At 41.1% G+C, this 12,640-nt stretch overlaps 1 protein-coding gene across 3 annotated transcripts in view; it reads left to right on the top strand.

Annotated features, from left to right (window-relative positions):
- The window catches only part of WDR72 (WD repeat domain 72), a 417,276-nt gene that overhangs the window by 79,280 nt on the left and 325,356 nt on the right, over window positions 1-12,640 (top strand). The gene's annotated exons all lie outside the window — the stretch shown is intronic.

The following is a 12,640-nucleotide window of genomic DNA, read 5'->3' as shown; positions in this document are numbered from 1 at the left end:
GTGAAATATCTGGTATCCATTAATTACACAAATATTTTTAATACAACAGTGACACCTCTAGTCCCAGAAGCACCTATTCAGTGACACCTACAGTCTCTAGAGCACCCATCCAATTACATATATAGTTTCTAGAGCACCCATGCAGTGACATCTACAGTCTCTAGAGCACCCATCCAGTGACATCTACAGTCTCTGATTCACCCATTTAGTGACACCAACAGTTTCTACAGCACCCATCCAGTGACACCAACAGTCTCTAGAGCACCCATCCAGTGACATCTACAGTTTCTGATTCACCAATTTAGTGACACCAACACTCTCTGAAACACCCATTGTGGTGAAACCAACAGTTTCTGGAACACCCATCCAGTGACATCTACAGTCTTTAGAGCACCCATCCAGTGACACCAACAGTCTCAAGTACACCCATCAAGTGACATCTACAGTCTCTGATTCACATCCAGTGGCACTTACTGTCTCTAGAGCATGCATCCAGTGACAACTCTAGTCTCTAGAGCACCAATCCAGTGACATCTACAGTCTCTAGAGCACCCATCCTGACACCAACAGTCTCTGAAACACCCATTTTGGTGACACCAACAGTCTCTGGAAAACCCATCCAGTGACATCTATAGTCTCTAGATTGCCCATCCAGTGACATTTATAGTTTCTAGAGCACCCATCCAGTGACATCTATAGTCTCTGATTCACCCATTTAGTGACACCAACAGTCTCTACAGCACCCATCCAGTGACACCTACTGTCTCTAGAGCACCCATCCAGTCACATCTACGGTCTCTGATTCACCAGTTAAGTGTCAACAACAATCTCTGAAACACCCATTGTGGAGACACCAACAGTCTCTGTAATGCTCATCCAGTGACATTTATAGTCTCTAGAGCACCCATCCAGTGACACATACTGTCTCTAGAGCACCCATCTAGTGACATCTACAGTCTCTAGGGCACCCATTTAGTGACATCTACAGTCTCTAAATTGCCCATACAGTGACATATACAGTCTCTAAAGTACCCATACAGTGACATATATAGTCTCTAGAGCGCCCATACAGTGACATCTACAGTCTCTAGAGCACAAATCCAGTGACATCTACAGTCTCTGATTCACCCATTTAGTGACACTAACATTTTCTACAGCACCCATACAGTGACAGCAACAGTCTCTGGAAAACCCATTGAGTGACATCTAAATTCTCTAGAGCACCCATCTAGTGACATCTATAGTCTCTAGATCACCCATCCAGTGACACTTACTGTCTCTAGAGCACCCATCCAGTGACATCTACAATATCTAGATTGCCCATACAGTGACATATATAGTCTCTAGAGCACCCATCCAGTGACATTTACAGTCTCTGATTCACCAATTTAGTGACACCATCAATCTCTGAAACACCCACTGTGGCGACACCAACAGTCTCTGGAACACCCATCCAGTGACATCTATAGGCTCTAGAGGACACATCCTGTGACACCAACAGTCTCTAGAGCACCCATCAAGTGACATCTACAGTCTCTGATTCACCAATTTAGTGACACCAACAATCTCTGAAACACCCATTGTGGTGACACCAACAGTCTCTGCAAAACCCATCCAGTGACATCTATAGTCTCTAGAGCACGCATCCAGTGACACCTACTGTCTCTAGAGCACCCATCCAGTGACATCTATAGTCTCTAGAGCATCCATCCAATTACATCTATAGCCTCTAGAGCACCCATCCAGCGACATCTACAGTCTCTAGAGCACCCATCAAGTGACATCTACAGTCTCTGATTCACGAATAATCTCTGAAACACCCATTGTGGTGACACCAACACTCTCTGGAAAACCCATCCAGTGACATCTATAGTCTCTAGAGCACCCATCCAGTGACATCTGTAGTCTCTAGAGCAGGCATTCCCAACCACGGTCCTCAAGGCACACCAACAGTGCAAGTTTTAGTGATATCCAGGCTGCAGCACAGATGGTTAAATCAAAATAACTGAGCTACTAATTAAGTCACCTGTGCTGAAGCCTGGATATCACTAAAACCTGCACTGTTAGTGTGCCTTGAGGACCGTGGTTGGGAATTCCTGCTCTAGAGCATCCATCCAGTGACATCTATGGTCTAGAGCACCCATCCAGTGACATCTACAGTCTGTAGAGCACCCATCCAGTGACACCAACAGTCTCTAGAGCACCCATCAAATGACATCTACAGTCTCTGATTCACCAATTTAGTGACACCAACAATCTCTGAAACACCCATTGTGGTGACACCAACAGTCTCTGGAAAACTCATCCAGTGACATCTATACAGTGTCGGACTGAGGCAAAAAGGGCCCACCGGGGGAATGCAGTGGTAGGGGCCCATGTTTAGCAGTGTGGCCAGCCGCCACATTGGTTTGCCTAACCATGAGAGAGTGCATGGGCTGGGCCCCTTGACAAATGTATATAGTAACTATTGCTAATGCATGCATGATAATGTACCAGAGTAATACACCATAGTCATGTACAGTATAAGGTAACATGTATAATGTACAGTTCAAGTGCACAGTCTGGATCCTGATCTATAGTGGAGGGGAAGGGCCCCCCCAAACAGTGGGGCCCACCGTGGTTTCCCCTGTACCCCTGTGGGCCAGTCCAACCCTGCATCTATAGTCTCTAGAGCACCCATCCAGTGACACTTACTGTCTCTAGAGCACCCATCCATGACATCTACAGTCTCTAGATTGCCCATCCAGTGACATCTATAGTCTCTACAGCACCCATCCAGTGACATCTACAGTCTCTGATTCACCCAGTTATAGACACCAACAGTCTTTACAACACCCATTCAGTGACATCTACAGTCTCTTCAGCACCCATCCAGTGACATCTACTGTCTCTAGATCACCCATCCAGTTACACCTACAGTCTCTGAGTCACCCATTTAGTGACAACATTGTTTAGAAAACCCATCTAGTGAACTACAGTTTCTGAATCACCCATTTAGTGAAAGTGGAGTGAAGTGAACGGTGTACACCATGTTAGATTGTAAAGTGTATATTTACTAAAGTGTGTGCTTATAGAAATTGAGATGTTGCCCATAGCAACAAATGGAGATGTTGCCAATAGCAACAAATACCCCTAAGTGTCACTTGAAAATCCAGACTCTTACCATTTTATTCCCATCCCTGCCTTTGAATAAAATGTTTCTCTGTTTTTCCCCCTACAATATTGCTTTGTTTATCTTTATTTATTATTGTATTAATAATGATAGTGTAAAGATAGAGGAAGACACAGGAACTACATTTTTCACAAGTGGAAATGCTATGGGGTTTATGCAATTGCGGTCGAATTCCGGCTGGAATTCGACCGTTTTTGGATTCGACACAATTCGACAGTCGAATCCCGGCAGCCGGGACCTGAATTCGACATATTCAATAAAAAACAGATTTGACAGTCCCGCTGTCGAAAAACGGACCAATTGACGATAGTGTGCGTCCAGGATTCGACTTCATGGATGGCACAAAAGTGTTAACAAAATCGTGAAAACAATTGCGTGGGGTACCCCCACATAAGCATAACCGGCCTCGGGCTCTTTGAGCCGGTCCTGGTTGTAAAAACATGGGGGAAAAAATGACATGGGATCCCCCTATTTTAACAACCAGCACTGGGCTCTGCGTCCGGTCCTGGTGCCAAAAATACGAGGGACAAAACACGTAGGAGTCCCCCGTATTTTTCACACCAGCACCGGGCTCCACTAGTCAGAGAGATAATGCCACAGCTGGGGGACACTTTTATATAGGTCCCTGCGGCCCTGGCATTAAATCACTGACTAGTCACCCCTGGCCGGGGTACCCTGGAGGAGTGGGGACCCCTTAAATCAAGGGGTCCCCCCCTCCGGCCACCCAAGGGCAAGGGGTGAAGCCCGAGGCTGTCCCCCCATCCAAGGGTGGTGGATGGGGGGCTGATAGCCATGTGTCAGAAAAAAGAATATTGTTTTTTGTAGCAGAACTACAAGTCCCAGCAAGCCTCCCCCGCAAGCTGGTACTTGGAGAACCACAAGTACCAGCATGCGGGGGGGAAACAGGCCCGCTGGTATCTGTAGTTCTACTACAAAAAAAATACCCAAATAAAAACAGTACACACACACCGTGACAGTATAACTTTATTACATACATGCACACCGACATACACACATACTTACCTATGTTGACACGAAGTGTCGGTCTCCTTCTCCACGTACAATCCACGGGGTACCTGTAAATAAAATTATACTCACAACAATCCGGGGTAGATCAGTCCTCTTCTTAGTTTATAATCCACATACTTGGCAAAATAAAAAAAAATGGAAACCACAGACCACGCACTGACAGGGGTCCCATGTTTACACATGGGACCCCTTTCCCCGACTGCCGGGACCCCCCATGACTGCTGTAAAAGAGGGTCCCTTCAGCCAATCAGGGAGCACCACGTGTCAACATAGGTAAGTATGTGTGTATGTCGGTGTGCATGTATGTAATAAAGTTATACTGTCACGGTGTGTGTGTACTGTTTTTATTTGGGTATTTTTTTGTAGTAGAACTACAGGTACCAGCGGGCTTATTCCCCCCCCCCCGCATGCTGGTACTTGTGGTTCTCCAAGTACCAGCTTGCGGGGGAGGCTTGCTGGGACTTGTAGTTCTGCTACAAAAAACAATATTCTTTTTTCTGACACATGGCTATCAGCCCCCCATCCGCCGCCCTTGGATGGGGGGGACAGCCTTGGGCTTCATCCCTGGCCCTTGGGTGGCCGGAGGGGGGGACCCCTTGATTTACGGGTTCCCCACTCCTCCAGAGTACCCTGGCCAGGGGTGACTAGTTAGTGATTTAATGCCAGGGCCGCAGGGACCTATATAAAAGTGTCCCCCAGCTGTGGCATTATCTCTCTGACTAGTGGAGCCCGGTGCTGGTGTGAAAAATATGGGGGACCCCTGCGTGTTTTGTCCCCCGTATTTTTGGCACCAGGACCAGGCGCAGAGCCCGGTGCTGGTTGTTAAAATACGGGGGATCCCCTGTCATTCCCCCCCCCCCCCGTATTTTTACAACCAGGACCGGCTCAAAGAGCCCGAGGCTGGTTATGCTTTGGAGGGGGGACCCCACGCATTTTTTTTCTGAAATTTTAACCCATCCTCACCCCTTCCCACTGAAAAACATGCACTGATCTCTCCATATTATTTTAGTCAGTAAAAAAAAAAATATTCTTTTAAAAAATCTATTAAATAATACTTGTGGCTCATAAATAGACAAACCAAGTAGATAATCCCTTCTAATATAAATAGATATGCTATTAGCAATCAAAAAGACACACAAAAAACATGTTTTTTAAAAATGTTATTAGATCACGACAGCAAAATGAGGCGGAATGAAATTGACGAAATGACTGTCGAAAAGCACTTTTTTCAATTGAATATACTTTTGTGGAAAAGCCGCATTTTTACCATTGCAGACATGTAAAATTTGACAAATGTCGAATTGCAAAAAGTCGAATCTGAAACGGCAGTTTTTTTTGTCGAAAAGTACTGTATTGCATTGTTGAATCCAATTCGACAGGTTTTTTTTGTCGAAAATGCCCCATTTTTCGACATTTGCGGCAATTCGACCGCAATTGCATATACCCCTATGTGTTTAAAATTATCTATTTGTCAAAATGAGCTTCTCCAACAAAGTACAACATGGTGGCACAGTGTTGTCAGTCACTATGTTGACAGTCATAATATCGATACCCCAACATCAACTGTTATGTTGTTGACATTGTTGTTTGAACTAACCAGTTGGGTTAACAGACATAATGTTTTCTTGTGTGGATACTAATGGGAGTATCCAATTAGCCATGGTAATTTACTGTGGCTAATTGTCCCACCGAGGGCTATCCAATTAGCCCTGATAAACTGGTGCGAGACTCGGCTTATTGGGGATATTGTTTCACCTGCCTCAGGCAGGCAAAATCACATCCCTAGAAACAGCCCCTTTTTTATGTGAAAAGGGGGCTGATTCTACCGAAAACACACAGGTTTCACTGAACCTGTGTGTTTTCGGGAGGAAAGCTATTTTCTTACGGGTGATCTTAATTGGGTAGCCTGAAAAAAAATATTGGTGAAACATCGGGAAATTTTTTTTTTCACCCCTAATTGGATACCCCTCTAAGACTGTAGTTGTAACAAAATAAAAATTAAAAAAAGTAACCAATACTTAATTTAATCTCTCTTTTTTTTTTTTTACTATGGCATGTATTTGTACTTTTCCATACCTAATGAAGTTCTCATTACGTTTTAGACACTGTCTGATGTGTACAGGGTTTCCCTATTATATGCATAGTGCATTAATGTGGTATATATATTATAGACAGGAACAGGTGTGGTATATTTAGTCATCATTCAAAATGTTGATTTGTACTGAATGTCAAAATTCACATGGCTACAGTGACAATGCGATTTCCTATTTACTTGTAATGTGAGCCTAACTCTAACCATAATTGCAGCATACTCCTAATCCTAATCTAACTGTAACCCTAAAATTTAGTATTGACATTCTGACAATGTCGACATTGGACATGATTCTGGGAGTAAAGCAAAATAGAGCAAGTAATTGTGTACCTGGGCAATCGGGCTGCAATGCAAGGGGTGCAAATACATTATTTATTTGTATGTAGGGTAAATACTGGCTGCTTTTGCATGCAGCCCATAAATGCTGGACAGCTTTCTTTTTTACACAGCAATTTAGATTTGAATTTGGACACACCCTTCTCAAACTTTATATCTGCCCACCCTGCAGTGCAGAAGCGTTTTATCATGGTGCACACTTACTTGTTCTGTTTTGCTTTACGCCCACTACAGAGTTAGACCTATTATGTAAGCGTCAACCTTGTGAATGTCAAAATGTTGAAGGTATACATTATGTTGACATGCTGAAGGGTGGCATTCTGACTGCGTAGCACAGGAACACAATCATGTGTTTTCCTATTATACTTAGTTATGTTATATTATACTTAATTCCCAGGACTTTGATTTATTCACTACAGTGCACAATCTGGTATATTATACTGCGTGAACTATTATTATTCACAATAATATTTATAAAGGGGGTCAGACCAAGTACTGGAGTAGCCATGTTGTCTGCAGGCTGTGTCCTCTCTAATTGTTGTCCATTGTCCAAGCCTCTGTTGTGGCTGGTATACTATGGCACCCTAACACTGCATTCCACTGGTGGATCCTTCTTGTCCTAGTCCGACATTGTATTTATGTATATATTGTGTTATATATATATTTTATATATATATATATATATATATATATAGAGAGAGAGATAGACAGATAGATAGATAGATATAGATAGATAGATAGATAGATAGATAGATAGATAGATAGATAGATAGATAGACACACGCTCACAGTTTGCGTTTAAATCTAGCTGTCCTTGTTTTAGTCAGAATAACATGGACTTGGAGAAGCCACAAGGAGTTGTAGCAAATATAATTTACCGTACAGTGCTTGTACAATACAGATTAAAATTAACCCTGCGCTTGAATAATAAAAGCAGCTTCCTATAAAAATAACACGGTTATTATATAAAAAATAAGGAGCGCTAATTATGTTAAATGTATGCAAACACCTGTTAAGATTGAGAGCGCTAATTGTATTGAATTAAATGTGTGCAAACACCTGTGTAAAAAGAATAAAATTAGTGAATGTTTACAGCACTTTTGAGTGCTTGTGCAGGAGTCCGTTTATGGGTTCCGTTAATTGCCGGCTTTATATCCCCCACTGCAGTGGTGGTCCGGGGCTGGCTCACTGACTTTTCCTGAAGTGGGGACTGTTGGGCTTCAGATCCGAGTGGAGAAAGAGCTGAAGCCTGACTCCACTCCACAATTAACGGAACCCATACACGGACTCCTGCACAAGCACTCAAAAGTGCTGTAAACATTCACTAATTTTATTCTTTTTACACAGGTGTTTGCATACAATTAACATAATTAGCGCTCCTTGTTTTTTATATAATAATAGTGCTTGTACAATGTACATACTGTATTTATCACCTGCTGCCCTGCACCAATTTGTGAGTGCAACCTGGGTTTTCTAGGACTAAAAAGCAGATTGACATGTTTAATGTCTAGACACCCTAAACAAAGCTACGTAATACTGCCCCTGCTCCCGCCAATATCCTCTACCCAGCCACTCAGATACATAACTGACTTCTTTAAATAAAGTTATATAAATTTTTAGATTCATTTATAGCATAAATTCTAAAAATAATAACACTTTAACAATAATAATATTAACACTATACAAGACCACTATGTAATACCAAGGGCATTTTAGTCACCACCATTCAATAATGAGAGCATTTTACAGCCTGCCATACAAAATACTAAGAACATTTTTGTGAACGCCAGGTAACATGGAGAGCATTTTTGTGACCGCCAGACAGAACATATCATCTACTCATTAAATGACCTTCTTCAAAAATCAATAATTTCCCCCATTCAACATAATTATCCACTTAATAATCATTAGCCCCCTTATACCCACCATACTCCTACATTGTTATGTACATTTATCTTCATTAAGCATCCCAATTCACTCCCATCTAAACTAAAAACAAATTCTTTACCCCAATAAAAACATTAAGCCAACCATACAGTACCATACATAACCACTTTACCCTATAATAAAACACACGTAGCTTATCCCATTCTATTTATTAACTCTGCTGAACTATGTCCATACCATCTGCAGTCACACAGGACTCAGGCTTGTGAGGAACAGGAAGTGGTACTGCTGGAGAGGAGCTGTTGGGGAGCCTATTCCCAATTCAGTGATTGATGATCCCCATGAATGTATAGGAGGTGCACTCAAGTTGCCAGCGCCTCCTTGCATCCTGAATTACAATACCACTAGGAAGCAGCCAGCAGAAGGTGGACGTCCAAATGGGGGAGTGGGGGGGGGGGTGATAAAGCTAAATATTTATCATATATAATACCCTTTATGAGGTCTAAGAACACTGTACGCTATCTACGTATGAAGTACCGTAAGGGTACGCTAGTTGCGTAACAATCGCTTTGCCGTGATCGAGACGCTCAAGCGTCACGTTCACTCACGGCCAAGAGATCACAGGCAGGCACGTTATTGGCTGTTAACTAAAGTAATGATTCGCTATAGCGTAGCGAACGCTCGGGACCACGAGGAGATCACCAGCGGAGCTGACGCTCACTATATTAAACCTTTGTATCTAAACCATAAACAGTGTATTGTGCAGTAAAACCTTAGTGTAATGTTAGAGAGTAAATGCAACACAGTATAACCTTATTACCTTAAAAACTGTTTGAGCGTCACCGACGCTCTGAGAATACTTAATACTATAAGAAACACACAGATACCGTGCTCAGGGTCCAACGCCTAAAATATATATTTTGAATGCTATACTTGCAAAAGAGTTAAACACAATACAAGTCATACACTACAATATAACATAGACTACCTAACCAGATAACTACACAGGAAATACAATACAATACAATTTAAGGGAAATTGAGTGAGAAAGAGAAGGAGAGAGAGAGAGAGAAATTGAGAGAGATTGGCCCACAATAACAAGAAGATCAATATAGTTGCGGAGAAACACTTACGCACAGGGGGAAACGATCGCATGCGCCTCGATATCCAGCTCCCGATTATCAGCAATGAGAACCGTTGAAGAGAGTGAACTGGATATGGTCGGCCTGCCTATTTATGCCCCACACACAATGCAATTCAATGGTCCCTACAATCTTATTGTTCATTGGACACAGGAATTCGGCTTCGCATTATAACAAAAGGTCATAGGTTGATTCATACAGGTGGGCTGTGACTATTTCCAACAGCTCAGGTGGGAGGGAAACTGGGTTTCCCGCCGCATGGGTAATAAAGTGCAAATAAAGTAAATGTTCATAAACTTCTTATGTCCATAACTATTCGCACGAGCGATTGATCTGCTTCAAACCAACACCGGAATATTTCTAATTAAATATTCTTCCGATGGATACTAAACACCACTGTATTACTCCTTTTCTCGCAAATGTGATCAACGCTCCACTTATATGGATAGTACGGGGGTGGCAGCAGTACGAGTGAGAGGCTAAACCCAAATGCCTCCAAAGATTAGCATATGTCAAGGAAATTACCCAACTGCGCCTGCATGCATATAAAATGAAATAAGTGGGTGATTTGAATAAAGGGGAAATCACAGTACTGTATTGGTAAAATTAATTGACATTTATTCTTGTGAAAAAGGAAAATATATATATAAATTGAAACGAAGGAAGATGCAAAAACAAAAAAAAAAACACCTTTTATTACAGGTAAAATATATGTCAGAATCTTTATGTGATAACAGGTCAGAAAAAATCTTCCTGCACCTGTACACTGTTGGAAAAAACTTTGGAAAAAAACGGAGTAAAAAGATTTGAAAAAATATATATATAGTAAAGTTCCAAATGTCTGGTGTGAATAGAGTGTGGCGTCCCACCTCTTTTCCACCTTGTTGTGGCTGGTTATGTGGTATACTACAGATAAGGTAGATTATCCGGAAAATAAGGGAATGTTCAATTTCCAAGTATAGCCCAGTGGTGATATTAATTGTGAATCCCAGTGGAGGCAAGTTCTTAATTTATAACTGCTGTGATGCTGCGGGGTACCCCAACGTCGGTATAAGTGGGATAAGGTATTCAGGGATAAAGGTATAAGGAAACCCCGGACTCCCCGCTAGTTCTCCCCGTTATAGCCAGCCGGAGGCGCCTGCACTCACAGGTGTCTGCCGACCGCTATTGACGGGGGGACGCGGTCATGCCACTGGGGGGAAGGTAACACTGACTTCGGGACCCACAAGGGGACTGTCCGTCGTGAACCTTCCCTCCTGCGGGGTCAGATACCTTTTTCTCCTGCGCTTGATCCCGTTCTGTTCTTTCTTCCTCCGGTCTGTTCTCTCGGTGTTCTGCTTGTAGGTCTGTTCCCTCTCAGCCGCGCGGCTCCGTTCTACCTTCACGGGATCACTGATCTGTGCGGTTATGTTCCGTCCGGATATTCTTCTCGGTCTTGTAGTTTTTTGCAGGAGAATAGTCTATTATTAGGGTGATGATGTGATGATATGCTTTTTTCTCTCCAACGCGTATCGACCCGTCTGGGTCTTCCTCAGGGAGTCCGTGTCCACCATCTTAATTGAGGGCTTTTTATGCCCATATTTCGTGACATCATAATGGGAGTGTCCATTTTTTTCTCTGTGGTGCTGGATACAATTATGTCTATGGAGTTGTTACATAACCAAATTGATTCTAGTCTAAGTGATTATAGATACTAAATGGCTATATGTGATAACATAGTGATTAAGAAATGTATATAACAGGAAAACCACCGTTTTGCTCCTATAATATGGTATTGGATATGGATGGTAAAGAAATACAATATAAATTAATTATAATGAATGGATAAAATAAAAAAGTGGGAGGAGCAAGATAAATTGAAAATGAAAAGAAAAAGGCTTTAAATTATTGTATCTGATAATACAGAAATAGTAGTATATGATGGTATTTTGTACTTGAATGGTAAGACAGTTGCTAAGTTTTAGTTTCTGCTACGGATTGTGATAATAATTAAACTATTCGGAAAGAATTATAAAGCGGAAAAATGAAAATAAAATGAAAATAAATAAAAATATTCATAGAGTGATAATAGTAATAATGAAAATAAAAAATAATAATAAAAAATAAAAATAAGAATGAAGTAAATAAAATTAATAATACAATTAAAGATTAAATATAAAAATTAAAATAAATATAAATTGTTGGTAAATAGATAACTAATAATTAATAAGAAAATTTGGATAATGAAAATGATTATGTGTTCACAGTATAGTGATAGAAAATGATTCTCCTAATGGAAAATAATTTTTTAGCTATAAAACTATTTCTTACTTTCATGGTTGACCCTTATGGGGCTTGTGGTGGTTGATGAACGTTATTTATAAGGATGGTGATATAGTCGGTTTTTAATAAATAGTCATATAGTATTGATTATAGTTACTCAATTGTACATGGAGTGCTGCTAAATAATTAAAGTACTGTGTTGTAATACTAGCAATACTAATTTAAATTATTTGTATTTCAAACTGTACATTCCTTTAGATGGAATATCTCATTTTGTTGTCTATGTATATATATATATATATGTATATATACACACATATACAATTATATCTATATATGCATATATATATTTATACTGATGAAGGAAAATGGAGGAAAGGTCGGTTTCTATATGTTGGTCAGTTCATAATTATTGACCTAACCTCATTATCTAGGTTTAGGCCTTGTGGTCTCAGTGTTTTCAATGTGTACATCCACCTTAGTTCTTCTTTGTTGATTTTCTTCAGAAAATCTCCTCCTCTCCAATTCGGTGGAACTAACTTGATTCCTATTATTTTCAAGCCTGTCGGGTTGCTTTCGTGTAGGTCTTTAAAATGTTGTGACAAATTGTGTGTCTCTAGACCATGTTTTACGTTTCTGACATGTTCAGCTATTCTCGTTTTGAGGGGTCTTATGGTTCTTCCTACATATTGTAGTTTGCATGGACATTCGGCTAAGTAA

Source organism: Pseudophryne corroboree, chromosome 6, assembly GCF_028390025.1.
Source record: "Pseudophryne corroboree isolate aPseCor3 chromosome 6, aPseCor3.hap2, whole genome shotgun sequence".
NCBI classification, from domain to species: domain Eukaryota; kingdom Metazoa; phylum Chordata; class Amphibia; order Anura; family Myobatrachidae; genus Pseudophryne; species Pseudophryne corroboree.
The sequence above is the reverse complement of the archived record's forward strand: the minus strand, read 5'-3'. Positions and strand labels throughout refer to the sequence as shown.